The following is a 26800-nucleotide window of genomic DNA, read 5'->3' as shown; positions in this document are numbered from 1 at the left end:
AAGGAGGAGGGTGGCAGGGGAAGGGAAGAATCTCGGTGTCCGGCCCCCAAGCAGCCCAGGACGCTCCAGGTTGACAATGGGTATGCCCGAAGGTGTGGTGGCCTGATGGCCAGATCCATGGGGGTCCGGGAGCCTGGGCCTTTGAGGGTCTGGAGGTCCGGTGAAATCCCAGGGGCCTGCCGGGGCCAGCCAAGGCCGGGCTTCCCTGCCTGGCAGTGCCCACAACTCTCCAAGGTGCCATGCCCGGGCTGGAGGCAGGAAAAGCCTGTGGGGCAGGGAGGCAAGGGTACTGCTAAACTGGGCCGGCACATGTTCAAGTCGAGTGCTCTGCATCCATGGCATCTAGGTACTTGGTTTTGATGATTCTGGGCAGCAGATTATACCTAGGGGAGACACAGACAGCTGTGGGGGGAGTCGCAGGTGGGGTGGCAGAGCTGAGTGAGTAGACCGACGGTTAAGGGAGACTCAACTGGGAGGGGGAGTCCCTACTGAACCCCGCTGTTCCCCCCAATAATAATAATAATGGTATCTGTTAAGCCCTTACTATATGCCAGGCACTGTACTAAGTGCTGGGGTGGGTACAAGCAAATTGGGTTGGACACAGTCCCTGTCCCGCATGGGGCTCACAGTCTCAATCCCCCCTTTACAGATGAGGCAACTGAGGCCCAGAGAAGTGAAGTGACTTGCCCAAGGTCACACAGCAGTCACGTGGTGGAGCTGGGATTAGAACCCACGACCTTCTGACTTGGAGGCCCATGCTGTATCCACTATGCCACACTGCTTCTGATAAGGCCAGGTGGCAGGGGGAGCCTCTGGAGGTTTTCAAACATCGTCAACAAGGCTCCACCTTCCTCTAGACTGTAGGCTCATTGCAGGTGGGGAATGTGTCGGTTATATTGTAATACTGTACTCTCCCAGGCACTTAAAACAGTGCTCTGCACTCTGCAATCAATAAATATGATTGACCAACTCAGGACCTGAGTTCCCAATTCCAGTCTGACCTCATTCATTCATATTTATTGAGGACTTACTGTGTGCAGAGCAGCCTATGCTTCCCATGTAGTCTCTAGACTGTAAGCTTGTCGTGGGCTGGGAATGTGTCTGTTTATTGTTGTATTGTACTCTCCCAAGCACTTAGTATAGTGCTCTGCCCACAATAAGTGCTCAATAAATAAGATTGAATAAATGACTGAAAAAGATAGGCCCAAAGGCCCCCTCCGACTCGGAGGAGAGATCGGAGGGTGCCCCGGGGAGGTGGAAGAGGTCAGGGCGGGCACCTGATGATGATGTTGGTATTTGTTAAGCGCTTACTATGTGCAGAGCACTGTTCAAAGCGCTGGGGTAGATACAGGGTAATCAGGTTGTCCCACGTGAGTCTCACAGTTAATCCCCATTTTACAGATGAGGTAACTGAGGCACAGAGAAGTTAAGTGATTTGCCCACAGTCACACAGCTGACAAGTGGCAGAGCTGGGAGTCAAACCCATGATCTCTGACTCCCAAGCCCAGGCTCCTTCCACTGAGCCACCTGATGGGGATCATGACGGTCATGATGAGGGGAAAAATCATCTTCATGTAGGGCAGCGGAGACATGCTGAACGCACAGAGGAGCAGCAGCTGGAGCACCTGCAACCCGGTGAATTACTGGATGGTTCACTGGGGCACCCACCGGATGTAATGCGTCGGAGGGTAGACCGTCTGCAGAGGGAGAGTGCGGGGGGGCAACCGGATGGGTATAAGTCAGGCTTTCCAGACCTCAGGCTGGCCCCGGGGGCGAGGGCTCAATAAGACTGGGGTCAGCGTCGCCCTCCACCCTCAGTCAAGGCCAGGGCAGGGGGGGACCGGGACAGGGGGGTGGGAGGGGGCCGGGTACCTGTTCCTTGAGCAAGAGGGAAACCTGCTTGAACAGCTGGTTACTGTCAATGGAGGAGGGCGATGTAGAGGAACAGCCCGTAGAGCATGGGCTTTGGGATCCACTGCAGTGGGAAGGGCTGCGGCAGGAGGGACAACCCCACCAGGACATTGGCCACCAGGGTGGTCAGTCGAGTCTCCGTCACACTCACGATCCTGGGGAAGGGGGACAGGGAGGTCTGGCCTGGCCAATCCATCTTCATCTTCACAGCCCCTCCTCAAACCTGACAATGTCTCTCTCCTACTTCAAAGCCTTACTGAAGGCCCATCTCCTCCAAGGGGCTTTGCCTGACTAAGCCCCCCTTTCCTCTTCTCCCACTCCCTCTGCGTTACCCCGACTTGCTCCCTAGATTCATCCTCCCTCTCAGCCCCACACCACTTATGTCCAGATCTGCCATTTATTGATTTCTATTAATGTCTGCTTCCCCCCTAGACTGTAAGTTCTTTGTGGGTAGGGAATGTGCCTGCTATATTGTTCTATTGTATTCTCCCAAGCGCTTAGTACAATGCTCTACACCCAGTAAGCCCTCAATAAATATGATTGATTGAAAGAATGAATGAATGAGGGGGCTGCTGCCCCGTAACTAAACCCCACCAATCCACCTGCCCAGGCCTCGTCGGGGACTGGTGCTGGGGTATAGAGGGGCTGAGGGTGGGGACAAGGGTTGGGGGGAGGGATGGGGGCACTCACATCTCATAGATGTGCCCGTTCTCCATGCGCTTCTCCACGAAGGCCAGGGCTCGGACGTGCATGGGGGAGTGTGGGTAGGCGGTGTGGATCCAGGGCAGACAGAACAGGGACAGGCCCGAGTTGATTAGAGCCACCAGCAGCAGGTCCCAGTGGTAGGCTGTGTGCTTCACCAACCTGTGGTATGGACCACAGACATTCAGGGTCAGGCACCCCCAAAACACACTCAGAAAGACACAAACATACAAACAACCCCACACACCTCGTTCTACAAGCCATGTGGGAAGCAGTGGGACCTAGTGGCAAGAGCCTGGGCCTTGGAGTCAGAGGACCTGGGTTCTAATCCTGGCTCCTCGTCACCATGTCTACTGGGTGGCCCTGGGCAAGTCCCTTCACCTCTCTGGACCTCAGTTACCTCATCTGTAAAATGGGGGTTAAATCCTACTCTCTCCTACTTAGATCTTGAGCCCCTTGTGGAGCTGGGGCTCTGTCAAACCAGATTAACTTCTAAAGTGCCCCAGCACTTAGAACAGTGCTTGGCAGTATAGGTTTCTATCTGAAACCTATACTTAACACCTTAATACCTATACTAATACTAATATCACCTATAATTATGATAATACAAGGAGGGACTGAGTTGAGCCCCTCTCTCCCTTACCAAATGAGGAGGCAGATCAGAGAGGGAGAGTGCTGTCCCAGAGTCCCATAGCAACTGGCTGCAACTGCCTCTCAAGCTCACTCCCCAACTTATTTTATTTTTTTAATGGTATTTGTTATGCACTTACTATGTACCAGACACCGTTCTAAGTGCTGGAGTACATACAACAATGTCAGGTTGGACAGAGTCCCTATCCCGCATAGGGCAAACAGTCTTAATTCCCATTTTATAGATGAGATAACTGAGGCACAAAGAAGGGACGGGACTCACCCAAGGTCACACAGCGGACAAGTGGAGAAGCCGGGATTAGAAACCGGTTCCTTTTGAATCCCAGGTCCTCTCCACTAGGCTGTACTGCTTCTCTAGGCCTGGGGTCCCCAGTCCCTGGCAATGTCTCCTCCCACTGGAGCCACCTCTGACCCAATCCAAAAGATGAGGCGGAGGGAAGTCGGGGCCAGCCTGGCAGGGGTGGGGGGGTGGGCGGGGAGAGGCCATACCTGTTCTTGGGGGCGTTGCCCAGCGACGCCACAGTGTTCTGCTCAATGAAGAAGAGCATGGACAGCAAGAAGTCCAGGCCCATACCGCTCAGGGCCACACCGGTGGACAGCAGGTGCACCGGTGCCAGTTCAAACAGGCTCTCGCTGGGGTTGTAGCTGAACTTGGATGCTACGAGGGGGCAGGGAGGGGCCATGAGGAGCCCATTCCGTTCCCATCCTGGTTCTTTCCCCATCCCCATCCTGGCTCTGGCCTCCCCCATTTCCTCATGCCCCCGGGCCTTCTTGCTCTAGTGCCAGGGGAAGGGGCAAGTGCCACAGCCAAGTTGGTGCACTGAGCAGAACGAATGGCACCCTCACCCCCGGTTGCTGTGTCACCCTCCCCTCTTCCCACCTGGACAGGGCCAGAGGGTCCCCCCGCCAACTGTGCCCACCCCCAGGCTTCCTCCCTAGGCCGTTCACATCAGCCAGCAATGTGGTTCCTGCCCCCATCGTCGGGGGAAGGAAATACTGATCTGCATGGCTGGGCCCCATCCAGACACCCTCATTCCTCTCCCCCTGGCCCCTCCACTCCCCCACCCCCCATCCGCCGGACATCTGCAGCACAGCTGGGATGACCCATCTGAGCCAGCTCAGACTCAGGCCAGGGCCTGGAAGGTGGGCCCAAAACCCAGGCAGCTGGGGAAGAGGGCTCAGATTGGCAGAGGTGCCCTCAGGCAGGGTGGGTGGGTGATAACACAGGGCACCCCCGGATGCACTCACTCTCTATCTCCTGGAAGAAATAGGAGCCCACAAGGGAGAAGGTGAGCACCGAGATGGGCAGTGCACAGTAGGACAGGATCTCCAAACGTGGGTGTGCAGATAGGGACTGAGAAGGGCAAGCATACCGGGAACTGCGTTTCCTTCCGAAGCTGAGCACTTCTTCTAACAAGGAACCGGCCTGGATTGACCCTCGGCTTGATTCCAGTCACTCCAATTGTGTGTGTGTGTAACCCTGCCTAACTCCAGTCACTTCATCTTTCTGAGATTCTGTGTATGTGTGTGTGTGTGAGTGTGTGTCCTTAGTTACTCATCAGACCTTGAAGGCAGGGATTGTATCTCCTCCCTCTGCCTCTCCTCCAACATCCAAGTGTATGTGGGAGGAACTGGGGGTGATGGAGGGGCCTTCCCAACATGCAGACCACCTGCCCTCCATCCCCCCAACCCTTCCCTTGGTCCTGGGCCCCATGCACTGTCTAGGTGGGCTTGGGTCAGCCACCCCGGGTCTTCCGCCTGCTCACCTCTTCTTGAACTGGTAGAGGGTGTGGCCCAGCCAGAGGGTCCCCAGCAAAAGCATGAGGCTCATCACTGCTGTCTCCCGCCCTTAGTGCGCCAGCTGGTACCCACCGGTTTGGTTCTGAGGGCACAGCGAGCCACCGACCAACGAGTTCACCAGGAGGGTCTTGTTGAGGCTGAGGCTGGGGAGGCCGCGGGATGCTTCTGGTGGGCAGGGGTGGCCACTCAAGGGCTCGCTGTAACAGTATTTCCTGAAAACTGATGGGACATGTTGAGCAAGCAACCACACATCCTATCACGGCCTGGGCCACCAGGATTCCCTCTTCAAACCAGGTGCTGGTGGTACTCCTGGACCCCCGCCCTCCATCCCCGAATCTCCAGCAATTGGTGGGCTAAGCCTTGGGTCTGGCCTATTTGGTGCCCAGCTTCCCGACGGAATGCATTATGTTTGCTTGCTTTCCGCCCCGATGAGAGCATTTCCTGCTGCTTGTTGGTTCTAGACCTACCACTGTCCACCTACAACTGGGGGTCCCCATCTTGCTGGGGTTGGTTGGGGTAAAAACAATGCTGGGTTCCCCCTGTTCACACCCTTCCTGGATCTGTAAACTCTACTTCTGCACCCTCTCAGCCTGCAGAATCCTGGCCCCTTCAGGCCATCTCTCCATCCATCTCCCCGGCCACCCTGGCCGCCCATCTCTGTCCCACCTTCTGATTGCCTTAGACATAGTCACCAAAATTGTATGCAAGGGCCCCGGGGCGGTCACCCAACAATTTTATAGAACAGCTTCCAGAGATACACAGACACGTACAGACATGCACACCTACACGAATGTGCCCATGCACACATAGACACGAATACACCTTCATGATCACACAGCACAATCAATCAATCACTCAGTGGTATTTATTGAGCTCTCACTATGTGCAAGGCACTCAACTAAGTGATTGGGAGAGTATACTAAAGTAACTAGAGAAGAAGCGTGCACAGAGCACAAGCTTGGATATCAGAGGTCGTGGGTTCTAATCCCGGCTCCAACACTGTCAGTTTTGTGACTTTGGGCAAGTCACTTAACTTCTCTGTGCCTCAGTTGCCTCATCTGTAAAATGGGGATTGAGACTGTGACCTCACATGGGACAACCTGATTACTTTGTATCTTCCCCCACATTTAAAAGAGTGTTTGGCATATAGTAAGCGCTGAACAAATACCATCAATATTTATTATTATTAAGTAGACATGATCCCTGCTCTCAGGAAGCTCAAAGTCTAGTGAGGGAGACAGGCATTGCAATGAACTATGGGTAGGGGAAGCAATCGAGTAGAAATCAGATTCTCAACACACACACACACTCTCTCTCTGTCTCTCACTCACTCAAATACCCCAACCTCCACAGTGAACGTGGGTTCATTGCTAAGGATTCAGTGAGGCAGGCAGGTCCTCAAATCTCCATGCCTCCAAGGCATGATGGAGATTCATGATGTCAAACCCCCAATTCATGATGTCAAACCCAACGGGCCCATCTGGGTGCCCACCTCAGCCTGGCCCCGGCAGGAGCCCAGTTCTTCCTGGGACTCCGTACATGGAATCAGGAAAGCAAGGGAACCTGGGTGGAAGGGGGAGACTTTCAACACCTTTCTCTGGCTCAGCTGGATCAGGACTAGGGAGGGGGCCAGGGTGGGGCTGAAGCAGATTTGAATGTCAAGGTTGGGGCGGAGGTGAGCGCCTTTGGTTCGAGTCAGATAACTTTCCTGGCCTTGACACGTTCCCCTTGATAATAATAATAATAATGATAATAATTGTGGTATTTGTTAAGTACTTACAGTGTGCCAGACTCTGTACTAAACCCTGGGGTGAAAACAAGCAAATAGGGTTGGACCCAATCACTGTCCCGCATGGGGCTCACTGTCTCAACCCCCATTTTACAGATGATAGAGCTGAGGCCCAGAGAAGTGACTTGAGCCTGGTCACCCAGCAGACAGGTGGTGGAGGAGGGATTAGAACACATGACCTTCTGACTCCCAGGCCCATGCTCTAGACACAACGCCATGCTGTTTTGATGCCAGCCAGAGCCAGAGGCTGGGAGGGGGCAGCATGGTAAGGGACTGCCGGAACACTAGAGGAGCTCATTCTTGGCGGAAGAGTTGTCAGGTGCCCCTTCAGGGAGCACTGTGGGTTTGGGGGATGGGGTGTGTGGAAGGGTCACCATGCCTGGGGTTCCATTGGCAGGATGACACCTACAGTTCTCAACTCTGCCCCGGGCACTTTTGATGCTTGTCCTGTCACCAGCCAGTTCCAGGGAGGGCAAAGGTCAAGATCAAATGATGGGATGGTGGCTCCAAGCACTGGGAACGAGGGTCTGGAGGCTGGGGAGGAGCAGCCTCAGGTGTCAGCACTTCCTGTGCACTTCCCAAGCCCCTGGTCTGCCCAGCTTGGATGCGGAAGGCCCCCTTTCAGATCCCTGCCGTGACACCGCCTGTCTGGGCCAGCCATCCCAGTTGCCTGGTTGGCCACGCTACCTCCCAGGTCTCCTGGAGAGGCCTGCCCCCTCGAAGAGCCCTGGGGAGTGGGGAGACAGCAGAGGGGAAGAGGGCTGGGACTCACTTTTGATGATCCCCTTGATGGCATTGAGCACAAAGGTGATGGAGATGAACAGGGCGATCTCCTCCGTGTATCTGAGGTCGGCAGGTGAGGCACCGGGGAGGCGGGAGGACCAGAGGGTGGGGGCACAGTTGGATGGACAGATGGACATTAGCCGGTCACAGTCCACAGTGCGTGGCCAAGACATAAAGCCTCTCATCTCATGTCTCGGCACTCTGGTCCCGACTAACGGACCCCTTTTATTCCTATTATGTTTGTGGTTGTAGCATACTCTCCCAAGAGCTTAGTACAGTGCTCTGTACACAGTAAGTGCTCAATAAACACCACTGACTGACTGACTCTAGACTGCCCACATTGAGGGCAGGGAATGTTTCTGTTTGTGGTTGTAGTCTACTCTCCTAAGCGCTTAGTACAGTGCTCTGCACACTGTAAGTGCTTAATAAATATGAGTGGTTGACCAGGCCACACTGGGGCCTTGTGAATGAATTAGGGAAGCTCAGCCCCTTTCTGGTCCACAGTCCTGGGGATACAGCCACTGGGGGCTCCATCCCCACCCCAGGGAACTACTCTGCTGGGACTGGGCCCCCTCCCTCCCTTGTGAGAGGTCTGCCCAGCCCGGTCCCCGGCAGCCCCCAGTCCCGGGAACCCACTTCTTGAAGAGCTTCATGATCGGGCTGAAATTGAAGAGGGCGTAGAGGGCGAGGAAAAAGCTGTTCCACAGCCATGTCCAAGCATAGAAGACATGCAAGTCCAGACTGTAGTGATCGCAGATGCCCCGGATCACTGAAAGGCACCAGCCGCTCACCAGTGGGAAGGACGCACGGACACACATACGCCCCTCTAGCCAGCACCCCCCGCCCGGACCCCAGTCCGCATAAACTGGCAGTCTCACCCCGCCAGGCACAGGAGATCCCCTGGGGACCTGTGAGTCTAGGACAGGACCCCTCTTCCTTCTCCTCTTCACAGCTATAGGAGTCCACAGCCTTCCTGAATCTCAGAGGCTCCCCTTCAAAGCACATCTCCTCCAAGGGGCCTTCCCTGAATATGCCTTTCTTTCTTCTTTTCCTCCTTCCTCCATCAGCCTCCTATCTAAACTCAGAGGCCCCCTTCATAGATTTACTGAAAGCACATCTTCTCCAAGAGGCCTTTCCCTGATGAAGCCCTCCTTTCCTCTTTTCCCTCTCCCTTCTGCATTGCCCTGACTTTCTCCCTTTATCCATCCCCTCTCCCAGCCCCACACCACTTACTTCGAAATCTGTCACATATTGATTTGTATTAATGTCTGTCGCCCCCTCTAGACTGTAAGCTTGTTGTAGGTACTTTCCCAAACTCTGAGGACAGTGCTTTGCATACAGTAAGTGCTCAATAAATACGATTGAATTAATGAAAGAAAGGCCCCGAACCCAGTGGGGGGACGGGAGAAGGCAGTGACAGCAGCAGGGCCAGGCCGATGCCACAAACGGAAACTTGGGGGACTTGGCCTGATCTGCCCCCAATCCCGATAGCATCAACCTCCAGCAGCCCAGGGCTGGGGAGGGGGCTGGAAGGGATTAGGGGTTGGGAGGGATCTGAGAGAGGCAGCCCACCAGGGCCCAAGAGAAGGGCAGAGACTGGCTTATGAGACAGTTGCATGGCACAGGATCAGCCCTGCCTTGTCTGGGGTCATCCTGGCCCCTAATTTGGTCCCTCTCCAAAAGGGTCAGTCAGTCAATGGTAATTATTGAGTGCATAGTGTGTGCAGAGCACTGTACTAAGCGCTTGGGAGGATCCAGTAGAAGAGCATAACAGACACATTCCCTGCCCATAGTGAGCTTAAAGTCTAGAGTTCAGGCCCCGCTGGGTGGCATCCGCCCCTGGCATCCGTAGGGGCTTCAGCAGTATGAGGGGCAGACGTAGGCCCACGGGGGCCGGTTGTGTTGGGCACCGAGTCCTCCCGCTGGACCCTCATCCCCCTGCCTGGACCGGCATGCCCTACCCTCACCATTGATATAGAACGCCAGAGGGGCGGTGGTCAAGAGTATGACCAGAGGCTGCCCAGAGAACAGAGCATACAGCAGCCCACTGATGCACTGGCCCATGATAGTCTTCTGCACGTCTGCAAAATGGACCGACAGGTGGGTGGCGGCCCCACTGCTCCCAGAACAGCCCCCGGGGGACTTGGGGGGACCACAAGGGGGCTGCACTAACTTCCTGGGGGTGGGATCTGTTCAGAGCAGGCCAGACCCTAAGGGTCAGCGCTGGACAACTGGCCAGGGGGACCGGTTGGTCCATCTGGGAGTCCCCAGCCCCTCCCTGGGGGTCCCACACAGACCCACTGAACCTCACGAGAGGAGACATAATGATAACAATGATGATATTTGTTAAGCGCTTACTATGTGCCAATCACTGTTCAAAGCACTGGGGTAGATACAAGCTAATCAGGTTGGTCTCAGTCCCTGTCCACATGGGGCTCACAGTCTTCATCCCCATTTTACAGATGAGGGAACTGAGGCTCAGGAAAGTGAAGCGACAGATGAGGTCACTGAGGGACAGAAAAGTGAAGTGCCATGCCCAAGGTCACACAGCAGACAAGAGGTGGAGACAGGAATAAAACCCGGGTCCTTCGACTTCCAGGCCCATGCCACTTGCCTGCTGTGAGACCTTGGGCAAGTCACTTGACTTCTCTGGACTTCACTTACCTCATCTGTAAAATGGTGGTTGAGATTGTGAGCCCCATGAGGGACAGGGACTGGCTTCAACCTGACAACTGTGTCTCTACCCCAGTGCTTTGTACAGTGTCTGGCACACAGTAAGCACTTAACAAATACCTCGATTATCATTATTATTATCATTATTATTATTATTACTATCATCACTACCCGGGTAGGCTGCGCTGTTTCCCAAGGCATGACCCAATCTGATCCGAACCCCAGGGTGACCCCCAGAACATCCCAACCTGGACCGGCAACCTGATTGGGTCCGGCCTGGCTCTGTGCCCGGCCCCTCACTTCCAGCCGACTAATATGGGGGGGACCCAGGGGTCCCTGCCCCCTCTCACCCACTGGCATCGTGGACCCCAAGGTGAGGGTAGAGCTTACCGATAGCACCGTGCATATTCTCATCACTGAGGGAGCCAAAGGTGATGGTAGGCAAAAGGCAGGCAAAGTACAGGAAGACTGTGGTGGTGATGTACTTCCCCACCGCCTTGTTGCTTCCGATGATGCCTAAGTAGAATCATGACAACAAAAATGATCATCGCTGTGGTACAATTTAAGCGTTTTCTTTGTGCCGAGCTCTGTACATAGACCTGGGATAGGTAGGAGCAGATGAGACACAGTCCCTGTCTCCGTGCCACACAAGGTTCACAGCCTAAGGGGGATGGAGAAAAGGCATTTGGTTAATAATAATAATAATAATTATGGTACTTGTTAAGTGCTTACTATGTGTCAAGCACTGTTCTAAGTGCTGGAGTAGATACAAGTTAATCAAGTTGGACATAGTCCCCTTCTCATATGAGGCTCACTCTCTTAATACCCATTATATAGATGAGGTAACTGAGGTCCAGAGAAGTGCCCAAGGTCACACAGCAGACATGTGTTGGAACCAAGATTAGAATCCACGTCCTTCTGACTCCCACGCCCCCGGGCTCCATTCACTAAGCCATGGCTGGGCGTCCCAGAGCGGGAGCCAAGACCTGCCCCAGGATGGGGAAGATTCAGAGTGACCGATGGCTGTGAATTCTGCTTTCTGAGGGGTTGGGGTGGGGGGCTTGGAACCCCAGAAATACAGCAACCCACCCGAGCCAAAACCACAGGCTCCTCGCGAGGTCATTAGGTTTAGCCCCCTGATTCTGGGCAGGGGGTGGCTCCAACCCAGGGGGACTTGTGAAGTCTTAAGAAGCAGTATTGCCTAGTGGATAGAGCAAGATCCAGGGAGTCAGAAGAACCTTTCATTCATTCATTCAATAGTATTTATTGAGGGCTTACTATGTGCAGAGCACTGTTCTAAGCGCTTGGAATGAACAAGTCGGCAACAGATAGAGACAGTCCCTGCCGTTTGACAGGCTTACAGTCTAATTGGGGGAGACAGACAAGAACAATGGCAATAAATACAGTCAAGGGGAAGAACATTTCGTAAAAACAATGGCAACTAAATAGAATCAAGGCGATGTACATTTCATTAACAAAATAAATAGGGTAATGAAAATATATACAGTTGAGCAGATGAGTACAGCGCTGAGGGGATGGGAAGGTAGAGGGGGAGGAGCAGAGGGAAATGGGGGGAAAAGAGGGTTAAGCTGTGGAGAGGTGAAGGGGGGGTGGTAGAGGGAGTAGAGGGAGAAGGGGAGCTCAGTCTGGGAAGGCCTCTTGGAGGAGGTGAGTTTTAAGTAGGGTTTTGAAGAGGGGAAGAGAATTAGTTTGGCGGAGGTGAGGAGGGAGGGCATTCCAGGACCGTGGGAGGATGTGGCCCAGGGGTCGACAGCGGGATAGGCGAGACCGAGGGACGGTGGGGAGGTGGGCGGCAGAGGAGCGGAGGGTGCGGGGTGGGCAGTAGAAGGAGAGAAGGGAGGAGAGGTAGGAGGGGGCAAGGTGATGTAGAGCCTTGAAGCCTAGAGTGAGGAGTTTTTGTTTGGAGTGGAGGTTGATAGGCAACCACTGGAGGTATTTAAGAAGGGGAGTGACATGCCCAGGAAGATGAGCCGGGCAGCGGAGTGAAGAATAGACTGGAGTGAGGCGAGAGAGGAGGAAGGGAGATCAGAGAGAAGGCTGACACAGTAGTCTAGCCGGGATATAACAAGAGCCCGTAGCAGTAAGGTAGCCGTTTGGGTGGAGAGGAAAGGGTAGATCTTGGCGATATTGTAAAGGTGAAACCAGCAGGTCTTGGTAATGGATAGGATGTGTGGGGTGAACGAGAGAGACGAGTCAAGGATGACACCGAGATTGTGGGCCCGAGAGACAGGAAGGATGGTCGTGCCATCCACGGTGATAGGGAAGTCAGGGAGAGGACCGGGCTTGGGAGGGAAGATGAGGAGCTCAGTCTTGCTCATGTTGAGTTTTAGGTGGTGGGCCAACATCCAGGTGGAGACATCCTGGAGGCAGGAGGAGATGCGAGCCTGAAGGGAGGGGGAGAGGACAGGGGCAGAGATGTAGATCTGCATGTCATCTGCATAGAGATGGTAGTCAAAGCCGTGAGAGCGAATGAGTTCACCAGTGAGAACCTGGCTTCTAAACCCAGCTCTGCCACTTGTCTGCTGTATGACATGGGGCAAGTCACTTCACTTTCCTGGGTCTCAGTTCCCTCACCTGTAAAATGAGGATTAAGACTGTGAGCCCTCTGTGGGACAGAGACTGTGTCCAACCTGATTATCTTGTATCTATCCCAGTGTTTAGAACAGTGCCTGGCACATTATAAGTGCTTAACAAATACCACAGTTGTTACTATTATTATTTTCCAAGATGCATCTCAACCGTCTAAATCAGGGTGAATTTTGCTGATGTGGGCTGGGACTGAGGCAGTCTCAGGGGGCAGAGGGATGGACAAAATGATACCCCTGCCCTCCCACACCCACTCTTCAGTGTGTATCTGTAGGTGGCGCTCTTCTACGTCCCTTAGCTTCAGTGGGGACCCAGAACTTCATGCCGGGATATCAAGCACCTGGCTTGGCTCTGCCCCCGACCCTCTTTGTTTCACAAAAGCCAGCTGGCAGCTGCCATTGCCTCCAGACGCACAAGCCAGTTTCCAACCCCCTCCCTCCCACCACATCCAGGGCCCCCAGAGCCCAGCGAGACCCCGGCTGACACTCTGGTTGCCCACCGTTGGTGAAGTCCAGCGCGTACATTGGGAATCACCGGGCACTGTCATCCAGGATGCCTTTCCTGACCCGGAAGAAGTCGTTCAGCTGTGGGAGGAAAGCAGCGTAGGGGTCAGGGCCCGGAGGGCCTGAAGAGCAGCATTCCCTTATCCCCACCCTTTCCCCCACCCAGTCCCAGAATGCAACCTCGACCGACTGTCTCTTAACTGTCCTGGCGGCTGAGGTCCCGAAAACGCATCAGAGCAGACAAAACAGAATGAAGGACATGGTGGCAGGAGAAGGGGCTGTGAGAACTCTTTATGGAAGGAGATGCCACAATCGCTCTCGGTCCCTCATTCCCCGGTTCCCTCCCCCGGGAAACCCTTCAGCCTGTCTCATCTCTATCCTTTCCGCTGCCATTTAAATCAATTCCTTTTGTTTTGTTCCTGGTGGAAATGGAGAACTAGAAGCAGCATGGCCTGGTGGATAGGGCCCAGGCCTCAGAGTCAGAAGGACCTGGGTTCCCCTCCTGTCTCCACCACTTGTCTGCTCTGTGACCTTGGGCAAATCACTTCACTTCTCAGGGCCTCAGTGACTTTATTTGTAAAATGGGGAAGAAGACTGTGAGCCCAATGTGGGACAGGGACTCTCTCCAACTCTATTTGCTTATATCCCCTTAGTACAGTGTCTGGCACCTAGTAAACACTTAACAAATGCCACAATTATTATTATTATTATTGTATTTGTTAAGCACTTACTATGTGTCAGGCACTGTACTAAGCTCTGGGGTAGAAACAAATCATCAGGTTGGACACAGTCCATTTCCTAAAGGGGCCCAGTCTTCATCCCCGTCTTAGAGATGAGGGGACAGAGGCCCAGAGAAATGAAATGTCATACAACAGACAAGTGGCAGAGTCAGGATCAGAATCCAGGTCTGGGCTCTAACCACCAGACCATGCTGAAGAACCTTATGTTTCTTCTCCGAGTGCGGAGCCTGCCTGGCAGGATGGGCACTGGCCCATGGTTGCAAGGCCTTGGAAAAGGGTGGCATGATGGGGAGAACTCGGTAGTAGGCCCTGGGTTTTTCCCCGATGGGGTGGTGGCCAACTGGGCTTTTTTAGGTGTTTGCCTGCTGTGTGGAGAGTGGCAGTGGGTCTAGAGGGCAAACCCGAACCCACCGCCTAGCCTCCAGGGGACAAAAGGTTTAAAGTTGCCACCAACTCCAGGCCTGGCCCTTGAGAGAGGACAACCCAGAGGCTGATGGGAGACAGGCACATTCTGGCCCTGCTCCCCTTCTGCCTGGATCCCAGGGGTGGTCCTCCCAGAGACCCATCTGGAGGAGCTTGTGACTGGGCTCCTTGAGGGTCTCGCTGAGGCCGGCAGGTGCTGGTTGACCACAGTCAGCAGATGCTGCTGGTGCACCAGGGTCTCCTTGAACTCCTCCTCCACTTTGGTCTCTAGCAGCTTCAAGCAGAAGGTAATGTCAGAAAACATGGTGGCGAAGGTTCGCTCCACCTCTGTGGCCGTCCTTGTGCTCTTCTGTGGGGGCCATGGCCAGGGGTGGGGAGATGAAGAAAAGGAGGGAATGGGGATGGTTATGGCAGAAATGGGGGGTTTGGAGGAGCACCAGCCTGTGCTGAAACTGTGAGGCTGGGAGGGAAATTCACCCTCCATTTGCTAACTGCTCTGTGCTCGATGAACTGGAAATCTGACGATGGTAATAAGAAGGATGTGTCTTGAGTGCTTACTATGTGTCCAGCACCGTGATCAGTGCTGGGGCGGATACAAGATAATCAGATCTAACCCAATCTCTGTTCCACCTGGGGTTCACAGTCTAAGGAAGAGACGGGAGAATGTATTTTACCCCCATTTTGCAGAGGAGGAAACTGAGGCTCAGAGAGGGTAAGTGACTTTTCAGGCAAGTGGTGAAGCTGGGACTAGAACTCAGGTCTACTGACTCGCAATTTTCTTTTTTCTAATGGCATTAGTTGGGCACTCACTATGTACCGGGCACTGTAATAAGCGCTGGGGTAATATGCAAGCTAATCATGTCAAAAACAGTCCACGTCCCACATGGGGCTACCTATCTTCATCCCCACTTTATAAACATAGGAACTGAGGTCCACAGAAGTGAAGTGACCTCCCCGAGATCAGACAGCAGACAAGTGGCAGAGCCGGGTTTGGAACGCAGGTCCTTCTGCCTCCTAGGTCCATGCTCTTTCCGCTAAGCCATGCTGCCTTCCCCTCTGATGAAGGAGAAACAGCTCATATGCGTATGCACACGCACACACACAGACACACATACACACATGAATAGGAGCACCCCAAGCACTGGGGGTGGGGGATGGAGGAAGAGACAGGATACAATTGCAGGTCTTGGCTCCTCTCCTGCCCTCCCCTCTGAGCTGCTCCAACGGGTCCCCCTGAGCCCATGACAAGGGGCTGAGCTGGGCCGGAGCATCCTGTCCTCCTGCTTTGGGGACCCATGGGGGCACTCACCATCTTGGGCGGTGCCAGCAGGAGGATATCGAAGCACACCTCACATGAGTTCTCTCCCTAGTTCTGAGGTCGCTCCAGTAAGCTGACACAAATGTGGTGCCTTTGCAGGGTCTTGATGGTGCAGCTGGGGGAGTGGGGCAGAGGGGACTCATCACAAGTCACCCATAGGCAACACAAACCCACGGACAACACAAATCCAAGGAGTATCCATCCCCCTTTTCCTTGGTTTGTTTTGTATTTATGGCATTTGTTAAGCGCTTACTAGAAGCAGTGGGAATCAGTGGCAAGAGGCTGGGCTTGGGAGTAGAGGTCGTGGGTTCTAATCCTGGCTTCAGCACTTATCAGCTGTGTGACTTTGGGCAAGTTACTTAGCTTTCCTGTACCTCAGTTATCTCATCTGTAAAATGGGGATTAAGACTGTGAGCCCCACGTGGGACAACCTGATTACCTTGTATGTACCCCACGCTTAGAACAGTTCTTGACACATGGTAAGCGCTTAACAAATACCATCATTATGTGCCAGGCATTGTTCTAAGGGCTGGGGTAGGTACAAGGTCATCAGGTTGGACATAGTCCCTGTCCCATATGGGGCTCAGTCTTAATCCTCACTTTTACAAACGAGGGAACTGAGGGCCAGAGAAATGAAGTGATTTGCTCAAGGTCACACAGCAGACCAGTGGTGGAGCCGGAATTAGAACCCAGGTCCTTCTGGCTCCTAGGACCAGGTTCTATTCATTAGACCACACTGCTTCCCAGAATTGGTGGTATCCTGGGGCCTCCCTGTTGCCTCTGGGGAAAAGCTCCAAGAAGCACCCCATTCGGGGCTATGGAGATGTTCCCCTCCAGATGGGGAAGAGTCCAGGGCCCGGCCCCTGGGCAGGCCTGCCCCTTCTGGGGGATGGGGCTGGAGGCTGGTGGGGACACGGAAGGACAGGTACATACATGATGCAGAGCCAGGACTGCTGGTACTGGACCCCTGTCACTGTGGCCGTCACCCCCTGGATAGTGTCCAAGAGAAGGTGGACTGGAAGGACAAAGACAGGTGGTGTCAAGTGGAGAACCGACTGAGCCCTCCTTTCTTCTTCTCCCCCTCCCTTCTGTGTCACCCTGACTTGCTCTATTAATTCAGCCCCCTCTCCCAGCCTCACAGCGCTTCTGTCCATATTCCTAATTTATTACATTGTCCACTCTCTGGTGTTTCCAGTGACAGTGTATGGATCAGAAAGCTGAACAGTGAAAAAACAGGATGGAAAAAACATCGACACATCGACTCTTTTGAAATGTGGTGTTGGAGAAGGCTTTTGTTAGTACCACAGACTGGCCGAAAGACAAACAAATGGATTTTAGAGCAAAGTAAACCTAAGTGGTATTTGGAAGGCCAAATGACTCAACTTGGATTTGCATAATCAGGAGGACTAATTCTAATGCTAGAAAAATTCCAGGGAAAACGTGGAAGAGCTAGACCGGCAGCTAAATGGATAGAGACCATTACAACAATAATAATAATAATGTTGGTATTTGTTAAGTGCTTACTATGTGCAGAGCACTGTTCTAAGCGCTGGGGTAGACACAGGGGAATCAGGTTGTCCCACGTGGGGCTCACAGTCTTAATCCCCATTTACAGATGAGGTAACTGAGGCACAGAGAAGTTAAGTGACTTGCCCAGAGTCACACAGCTGACAAGTGGCAGAGCTGGGATTCGAACCCATGACCTCTGACTCCAAAGCCTGGACTCTTTCCACTGAGCCACGCTGCTTCTCCAACAACGGAAGAACCGTTAGAAAGGTTGAGGATTAATGGCAGAGGACAGGACACTCTAGAGAAAGTATAGCCTTGGAGTCACTATGAATCAAAAATGACTTGATGGCACTAAATAATAATAACATTAATGACTGCCTCCCCCTCTAGATTGTAAGCTCATGGTGGGCAGGTGTGTCTGCTATAATGTTATATTTTCTCCCAAGCGCTTAGTACAGTGTTCTGCACCCAGTAAGCGCTCAATAAATATGAGTGACTGACACTGACACTGCCCTCTTCTCGCTGCCTCCCCTGGCCGACGAAGCCCTCTCTTCCCCTTATCTCCTCTCCCTTTGGCATCATCTGTGGCCTTGGATTAGTGACCTTTGGGCATTTGGTACTGCCAACTCCCAACCTCATAGTGCTTACATATGTATATTTAAATTACATGTTATAAAGTACGAATTGTTTTACATTACTGTCTGTCTCCCCGTCTGGACAGTAAGCTCCTCATGGGCAGGGAATGTGTTTGCTAATTCTGCTGTATTGTACTCTCCCAAGTGCTTAGTACAGTGCTCTGCACATAATAAATGTTCAGTAAATACCATTGGTTGATTGCTTGAATGCCAGGGATTCCCTCGGGGACTGAGGCTGGGGAGACCAGCAATGGGAGGAGAAGGAAGAGAAGGAGGAACAGGAAGAGGAGGAAGAGGAGCAGAAAGAGGAAGAGCAGGTGATGCGATCCCTGATCTTAGTCTGGAAAATTCTTGTGGGCAGGGATCATGTCTACCAATTCTACTGTGCTGTTCTCTCCCAGATATTTAATACAGTGCTCCACAATCAATCATACATATTGAGCTCTTACTGTGGACAGAGCACTGTACTAAGCACTTGGGAGAGAGCAACACAACAATACAACAGACACATACCCCATCCACAATGAGATTTACAGTCTAGAGGTAAGTGCTCGATACATCTCACTGATGGTTCGATCGGTTGATTTCTACTGGGTAGACAGGAGTGAGACACACTCATAGTCTGAGATCCCACAGTCCACTGTCTCCCTCCTTTATGTCCTGGGCCAAGGCCTCCTCCTCTAAGAATTCTTCTAGGATTTCCCTGCTTCCTTCATCTGTCCTCTCCCTTTACTCCCTGCTGCCATGGGTGGACCTGTCTGTCCAGAGGGACGGGTCTGTGTGCCCATCAGAGGGGACATGCGCACGTGTGTGTGTGTGTGTGTGCACGTGTGTCCGTCTACGCACCTCGGCCTGTTTACCGGTGCCTTACCATTGTCCTCTCAGGGGGTGCCTGAGTCAGTGAACAGGGTGCTCATGATCTTGTCGAAGTTGCAGTTGGGCTCGGTGCTGTCGGCATCCTCGGTGAAATGTCTGAGCATCTTGCACAGGACATCATCCAGGGACATGGCCATCTCGTCCAGGAGGATGCTGGCCTGGGCCAGGAAGCCGTCCAGGTCCCGGTGAACCGGATCTTCTTCTCGACGTTCTTCAGCTTCAGGTACTGGGGGCACCGGGTCGGGGAGGGACAGAGGAGGCGGGGAGCCACCAGGGCCCCGGGGCAGGGCAGAGCACCTGAGGGTGGCTCTGACAGGCCCGATCTGCAGCGGGGTTCGGCCAGACGGGCCTGAGCCAGAGTAACCAGAGGGCATGTGCGTGTTGGGGGATGGGCTGATGCAGCAGTGAGAGAAATGGGGGTCAGACCACAGGAAGGACCCTGAGGGGCAGGAGTGGTCAGCATTCCACCACCCCATTCATTCATTCATTCATTCATTCAATCATATTTATTGAGCGCTCACTGCGTTCAGAGCACTGTACTAAGCACTTAGGAGATGATAATGCAAGAATAAATAGACAAATTCCCTGCCCACAACAAGCTCACACCAGACCCTTACTTGAGGTCTTCCTGTCATTCAGTCAGTCAGTCATATTTAATGTGCACTTACTGTGTGCAAAACACTGGACTAGCATTTGGGAGAAGACAATAGGACAATAAACAGATACATTTCCTGACCACAGTGAGCTTTCAGTCTAGTGGGGAGACTGACAGTAATACATGTGACCCCCACAGTTCTCAAGTTATTCCCCCAGATCAAGCCCGAGGTAGCTGTGGAGTGATGGGAAGGCGGTGAGGGCGGGGGGGGGGGGGGCAGACCATGGGGCATCGGAGCATATGAGGGTGCAGGCCAGACTCACTTTCCTGGATGTGTGGAGCAGCACACAGCTGAACCCTTTGCTGTCTCTGGAGAGAGGAACAGGGCACTGGTGAGATGGTGGAGACCCTGGACAGGCCAAGGAGGAAAGGGGGTTGCGAGGTAAGAAAGGGAGGGGGTGGCCAGCCCACGGGACCCCCATTTTCTCGCCTAGTTCCCCTCCTTACTTCAGGACTTGGGGCAAACTACTGTTCCACTCTAGGCCTAGTTAGCCCCTGACAATCCTGCCACCCCCGACAAGCCCGAGCCAGGCCAGGAAACAGAAGCCCCTGGTGGGCGGGCTCCTCAGCCCCTGGAGTGTGAGCTGGGGGGCAAGTGGTGTGGACGGGGGGCACCGGCAGCCGCCCGGATGGCCACACCTGCAAGGCTCTGCTGGACCTCCAGGTTGACTTTGATGAAGAAGCGGCTGCTGTCGCCGGACACGAGGGAGGAGTTGACCATGTCGAAGAGCTCCTGCCCGGCCGGGGCCACCTCCTTGGCCTCACACCCGTCATCCGTTTCACACTTCAGGTACCCTGTGGGGATGGCGGGGACACTAAAATTGGCAGGGGGCACTGACACGGGCCCAATGAGGCTCTGCCCCCCCAGCTTGGGCTCCGGCCGGGACATCTCAAATTCGATGTGCCTCAAACTGAACTTCACCTTCCCTCCCTTCCCAAATCTTCTCCAAATAATCATCATTGTGGCATTTGTTAAGCACCTACTATGTGCCAAGCACTGTACTAAGCATAAGCCTTACTTCCCAAATCCTCTCATAATAATCATCATTGTGGTATTTAAAAATTGGGGTAATTGTACAGTGCTTAATATGTGCCAAGCATTGTACTAAGCACGGGGGTGAGTACAAGCAAATCGGGTTGGACACAGTTTCTGTCCCACCTAGGGCTCAGAGTCTTAATCCCCATTTTACAGATGAAGCAAATGAGGCCCAGAGAAGTTGAGTGACTTGCCCAAGGTCACTCAGGAGAAAAGTGCCAGAACCGGGATCAGAATCCAGGTCCTTCTGACTTCCAGGCCTGTGCTCTAACCACTAGACCATGCTGAAGGTGGCATTTGTTAACTGCTTATTATCTCCCAGGCACTGTACTTTGCAGGCACACTGCATTTGCCTCACTTCCAAAATCCTGGCCTAATAATCATCACTTTGTCCACATAGTAAGCGCTCAATAAATCTGATTGAATGAATGAATGAATAGTATTTGCTAAGCACTTGCTTTGTGACAGTCACTGCACTAAGCGCTGGGGCAGATACAAGCGAATCAGCTTGGACACAGTCTTCGTCCCCCATGGGGCTCACAGTCTTCACCCCTCTTTTACAGATGAGATAACTGAGGCACAGAGGAGTGGTGTGCAGGAGGAGAGGCCAGGGCTTGTGATCAGGGTCGGGAAGCAGGGGCTTGATGTGGGAGAAGTCGTGGGAGGTCCGGGCTTGTGGGATCGGGTGGCACCACCGATACAGAAGGAGGAGGGATTGATCAGTCAATCCATCCGTGGTATTTATTGAGGGCTTATTATGTGCAGAGAGCACTGCACTAAGCACTTCCAGTACAGCAGAATTAGCAGACACCACCCCTGCCCAGAGAGCTTACAGTCTAGAAGGGGGGACAGACAGTGATAGGAGTAAATGGCAAGAGAAAAGGAAAGGACAGTGGAGGCCAGAGAGTAGCCTGCCCCTGCCCCTGGCTGATCTCCTCCCCACAATTCTGTGGTGGAAATGAGGGGCCGGGATAGGGGGACGAAGGGGAAACCTGCAAGGGAGGGGAAAGGAAGTCACCAAGGTCCTTTGAAAACTGCCGGAGACTGGGCCACACTAATCACGGACAAATGACATCCAAATCCACAGTCATTCAGTCACAGCAGTGCAGAGCACTGTACTAAGCGTTTTTCAGACACATTCCCTGCCCACAATCAGGTACCCGACTGGATTGGTTTAGTCGTCATGGGCTGTCAGGGCAAAGAGGATCTCTGCCAACTCTTCGGAGCTCTAGGCCTAAGGGGACTGCTGGGTGCCATCTCAGGGGAGGATGTAGTGGGCCGTCGGGTGGATCCAGCAAGCTGCTGGGAAAGATCCAGTGGACTGGACCACAGGACAGACAAGCCACACCGGAAAAATCCAGCGGGTCACCAGGAGGATCCAGGGGGACACCAGGAAGCATCCAGTAGACCACCGGACCACGGGGCAGATCCAGTGAGCCTACAGACAGGTTCAGTGGACCGCTAGGAGGATCCAGCCAACTACCAGGTGGGACCCAGGGATCCGCCGGGACTCAGGGGAGTACTGACCTGTCGGAGGAGGGGGGCTGTAGACCGAGGAGCATCCAGTCACTCAGCCCTCAGCCTGACCCCAGGGCAGGACCTGCAACATAACCAGGCAGGGGTCAGCTCGGGGGGCCGGGAGGAGCCGGAGCCTCTCATGGTTGTTTTGGCCTAGATGTGGGCCAAACTTAGATGCACCAAAAGACAGGACCCTAGAAGTCTGTCCCTCAGACAGCCTGGCACCCTCCGTCTCAGACACATCTTCCCATACACCTTCTGTCCATCTGCCTGTCCACTGGCCATCTCTGCTAACCCTTCTGTTTTTGGTGGGGGGGGGTCCCCCCAAGTCTGCCTATCTATCCTGTCAGGTGTCTTGGTGTGCCCCGGATAGACAGTTGGCCCATCTGTCCCCCTGCTCTGCTCTGGATCCCAAGCTGGTGGAAGCAGGCGGTGGGGAGGGGGCTGTGGGAGGAGTTGTATCCCAGGGAGGGGGTGCTTGGCAGGGACTGCCAACAATGGAAGAACCACTTGCCCCCCAGTCAAAGGGCCCCTCCCCTGAGCTATCTGGTCTGCCAGAGTGAGTCACAATGAGTCACTCCTGCTGCTGTAGCTACTGTTTCCTGCATATACCTAAAGGGGAGGGAAGGAATGAGGGATGGAGGAGGGAATAATAATAATTAATGATAATTATGGTATTTATGAGCTTACTATGTGCTGATCACGGTTCAAAGCACTGGAATAAATGCAAGTTAATCAGGTTGGACCCAGGCCCTGTCCCACTTGGGGCTAAGAGTCTCAACCCCCATTTGACAGGTAACTGAGGCCCAGACAAGTGAAGTGACTGACCCAAGGTCACCCAGGATTAAAACTCAGGTCCTTCTGACTCCCAGAACCGGGTACTATCCACTAAGCCACACTTCTACTTTGGGATGGGGGCCGCCTGTTCCTCCACCCTTCCCTTCACCCTTTGAGGTACCGGCTGCGCTCCTTGGTGGGATGGGCCAATCCTGCCCTATCTAGGCCAGGGAGGATAGTGGTGGTGGGGGAGAGAGGCAGGGAGGAGTTGCCGCTTCCTTCCTGCAAAGCCCTGCACCCCTCCCCACTGCAGTCCAGCCCTGCCCTGTGGGGTCATAGGGTGGAGGGCGGGGTAGGGGGGAGGTTTAAAGAGGAGGAAAGTGAACTCCAACAGTCCACATCCCCTTTTCTGTCAGAAGTCCCCGAAGACGAGCAAATCACAAGTGCCATGAGAGAGTGGGCTGAGCTCCAGCTAGCAGCAGGGAGTCCCATCAGAGGTGCCCACAGCGCTGGCAGAAACCCCCTGGCTCGGCCCTCGAGCGGCATGGCCTAGTGGATAGAGCACAGGACTGGTAGTCTAAAGGGGCTGGGTTCTAATCCCAGTTCGATCGCTTGTCTGCCGGTGACTTTGGGCAAGTCACTACACTTCTCTGGCCCTCAGTTTCCTCATCTGGAAAATGGGAATTAAGACCGGGAGCCTCATGTGGGATGGGGACTGTACCCAACCTGTTTCATTCATTCATTCATTCACTCAATTGTATTTATTGAGCATTTACTGTGTGCCTGATGAACTTATATCTTCCACCGTGCTTAGTACAGTGCCTTGCATATAGTAAGTGCTTAATACCACAAAAAAGGAGGCTGGTGGGTGCTTAATTATTAATATTATTATGGTATTTGTTAACTGCTTACTATGTGCTAGGCTTTGTACTAAGCACTGGGATGTAAACAAGCAAATCGGGTTGGACACAGTCCCTGTCCCACATGGGGCTCACACTCTTCACCCCCGTTTTCCAGATGGGATAATTGGGGCCCAGAGAAGTGACATGACTTGTCCAAGATTATGCAGCAGACAAGTGGCAGAGCCAGGATGAGAACTCATGACTTTCCGACTCCCTGGCCGGGGCTCTAACCCCTAGGCCAAGCTGCTTTCTCATTGACAATGAGTAGAAAGCAAAGATGCTGGATGGGGGCGAATGGGGAGAGGAGAGCTCATTTACATATACAGCAGTGAGGGGCATGCTGGGAGTTTACCTGGGTTGTGGGGAGACAACGCCAACCCACTTCCTTCACACAGCACCTGAACCCCTGCCTGGCACCTTCAGGGAAATGTGGGGGACCCTGAGTCAGGGAGCTGGGGAAAGAGGAAACAGAGGCAGTGTAGCTTAGTGGAGAGATCCTGGTCCTGGGAGTCAGAAGGACCTGGGTTCTAATCCTGATTGCTCCATATGTCTGCTGGGTGACGTTGGGCAAATCACTTCACTTCCCTGGGCTTCAGTTCCCTCATCTGTAAAATGGCAGTGAAGAGGGTGAGTCCCTTGTGGGACAGAGACTATGTTCAACCTGATTAACTTGTAACTACAGCACTTAAAACAGTGCTTGAAACAAAGTAAGTACTTAACAAGTACCATAATTATTATTAGTAGTAGAGGAAATAGACTCTAGACTGTAAGCTCACTGTGGGAAGAGAATGTGTCCGTTTATTGCCATATTGAACTCTCCCAAGCACTTAGTTAATTGTATCTATTGAGTACTTCCTGCGTGCAGAGCACTGTACAGAGCATTTGGGAGTGTACAATATAACAGTAAACACATTGCCTGCCCAAAATGAGTTTACAGTCTAGAGTGGTAGGCAGACATTAATACAAATAAATTAGTCCAATTCTCTGCACATAGTCAGTGCTCCATAAATGACTGACTGACCGACAGATCTTGCAGCAGGAGGGAAGGAGGCTAGACTTGAGATGGACAATCCCAGGAGAAGAGAAGGAGAGGCCTGAGGTCCCTAATGACCTTCAGGAGACAGTCCCAACTGGCTGGGCCTGGAAGCAAGCTGATCATGGGGGCTGAGAAGATGGACCGTTCTGACTGCCCTTGGCCTGAGGTGTCTGGGCAGATGCCTAAGATGGCTAGTGCCCATCCCTGCCCCAACACTTGCTCCGGGCCTACCCAACCCATCCTGCCCAAGACCAGCTCAAGGTCAGCCCTACTGTGCCCTAGTCCCAGGGCCAGCCCCAATGCCAGCTCAAAGGACATGCTAATATCAGAGGGAGGGGAATACAGAGTTGCAGTGCCAGCCCTAATACGAGCCCAGCCCCAATACGAGCCTGAAGAGCATTTTAGTCCTAAAGGCAGGAGAATATACAGACCCAGTGCCAGCTCAGTGCCCACCCTGATGCCAGGCCCAAGAGCATGCTTTCTCGGAGGGAGGGGAATATGCAGTCCCAGTGGCAGCTCAGTGCCAGTCCCAATGTCAGTCCAAAGAGCATGCTAATCCCAGAGGGAGGAGAAAATGCATTAGCAGCAGCAGCATGACCTGTCAGGCCAGGGATGGGAAGTACCTGGAAGTGTCCCATGCCAGGCTGCTCCTGGGGCTACCCCCACAACCCAGCACCCACTGACACACATGCACACCCAAAGGCAGATGCACATGGACACACGGACCCCCACCCCCAGATACTCTCCCCACCCCTCAAAAGACCCCAGGCCCCAGACAAGCTGCTAGCCCCAGCTCAAAGCCAGCCAGCTCAGACAGACCCTGTTGGGGTGGGTGATGATGATGGTATTTGTTACTCACTTACTATGTATCAAGCACTGCTCTAAGCACTGGGATGGATACAAGCTAATCAGTCCTTGTCCCATGTAAGGCTCACACTCTTCATCCCCATTTTAACATATAAGGGAACTGAGGCCCAGAGAAGTGAGTGATTTGTCCAAGGTCACACAGCAGACATGTGGAGGAGCTAGGATTAGAATGCAGGTCCTGCTGACACCCAAGCCTCAGCTCTTTCTATTTGTCCATGCCAATACAAGGTATGACACTGTCCCTGTCCCACATGGGGCTCAGCCTTAATCTCCATTTTATAGATGAGGGAAATGAGGCAGGGAGAAGTGAAGTGACTTGCTCAAGGTCCCCGAGCGGACAAGTGGAGGAGTCATGATTAGAACCCAGGTCCTTCTGACTCCAAGGCCTGTGTTCTAGCCACTAGGGCACACTTCTCTGGTTGGGAGTCTGGGCCCCTGACCTGTGGGAACCAGGGGCAGGGGTAGCCAATGGCCTGGATGCTCCTTGCTTTCCAGACAACGCACCTGGCTCCTCTAATGCCAACCTTCTCACTGGGCCTCTATCTCGTCTCTCTCACCACCGACCTCTCGCCCAAGTCCTGCCTCTGGCCTGGAACGCCTTCCCTCCTCATATCCGACTGACAATGACTCTCCTTCCCTTCAAAGCCTTATTGAAGGCTCATCTCCTCCAAGAGGCCTTCCCTGACCAAGCTTTCCATTCCTCTTCTCCCACTCCCTTTTGTGTAGCCCTGTCTTGCTCCCTTTATTCATTCATTCATTTAGTGAGTGCTTACTGTGTGAAAGTACAATACAGCAATAAAGAGAGACAATCCCTGCCCACGATGAGCTCACAGTCTAGAGGATTTGCCTGTATCCACCCCAGGGCTTAATACAGTTCCCGACACATAGAAGCACTTAAGACCACAATTATTATTAGAGTAAGCGTTCCATAAATATGACTGACTGACTGACATCTGCTGGAGTGAGTGGCTCTGGAGAAATCAGAGCTCAGGAGGGGCTCCTCTGCCAGGGCATGCAGCCAAGCCCACAGCAAAATGGGTCTTTGCACCCCCTCTCCCCGAAACCCCACCTCCATTCTGCCATCAGTCA

At 53.4% G+C, this 26800-nt stretch overlaps 1 pseudogene; it reads right to left on the bottom strand.

Annotated features, from left to right (window-relative positions):
- Positions 1 to 313: 313 nt before the first annotated feature.
- On the bottom strand, positions 314 to 20464 carry LOC100089951 (annotated as a pseudogene).
- Between the last annotated feature and the right edge of the window lie 6336 nt (positions 20465 to 26800).

The sequence above is a fragment of the Ornithorhynchus anatinus genome, chromosome 5, assembly GCF_004115215.2.
Source record: "Ornithorhynchus anatinus isolate Pmale09 chromosome 5, mOrnAna1.pri.v4, whole genome shotgun sequence".
Lineage (NCBI taxonomy): Eukaryota > Metazoa > Chordata > Mammalia > Monotremata > Ornithorhynchidae > Ornithorhynchus > Ornithorhynchus anatinus.
The sequence above is the reverse complement of the archived record's forward strand: the minus strand, read 5'-3'. Positions and strand labels throughout refer to the sequence as shown.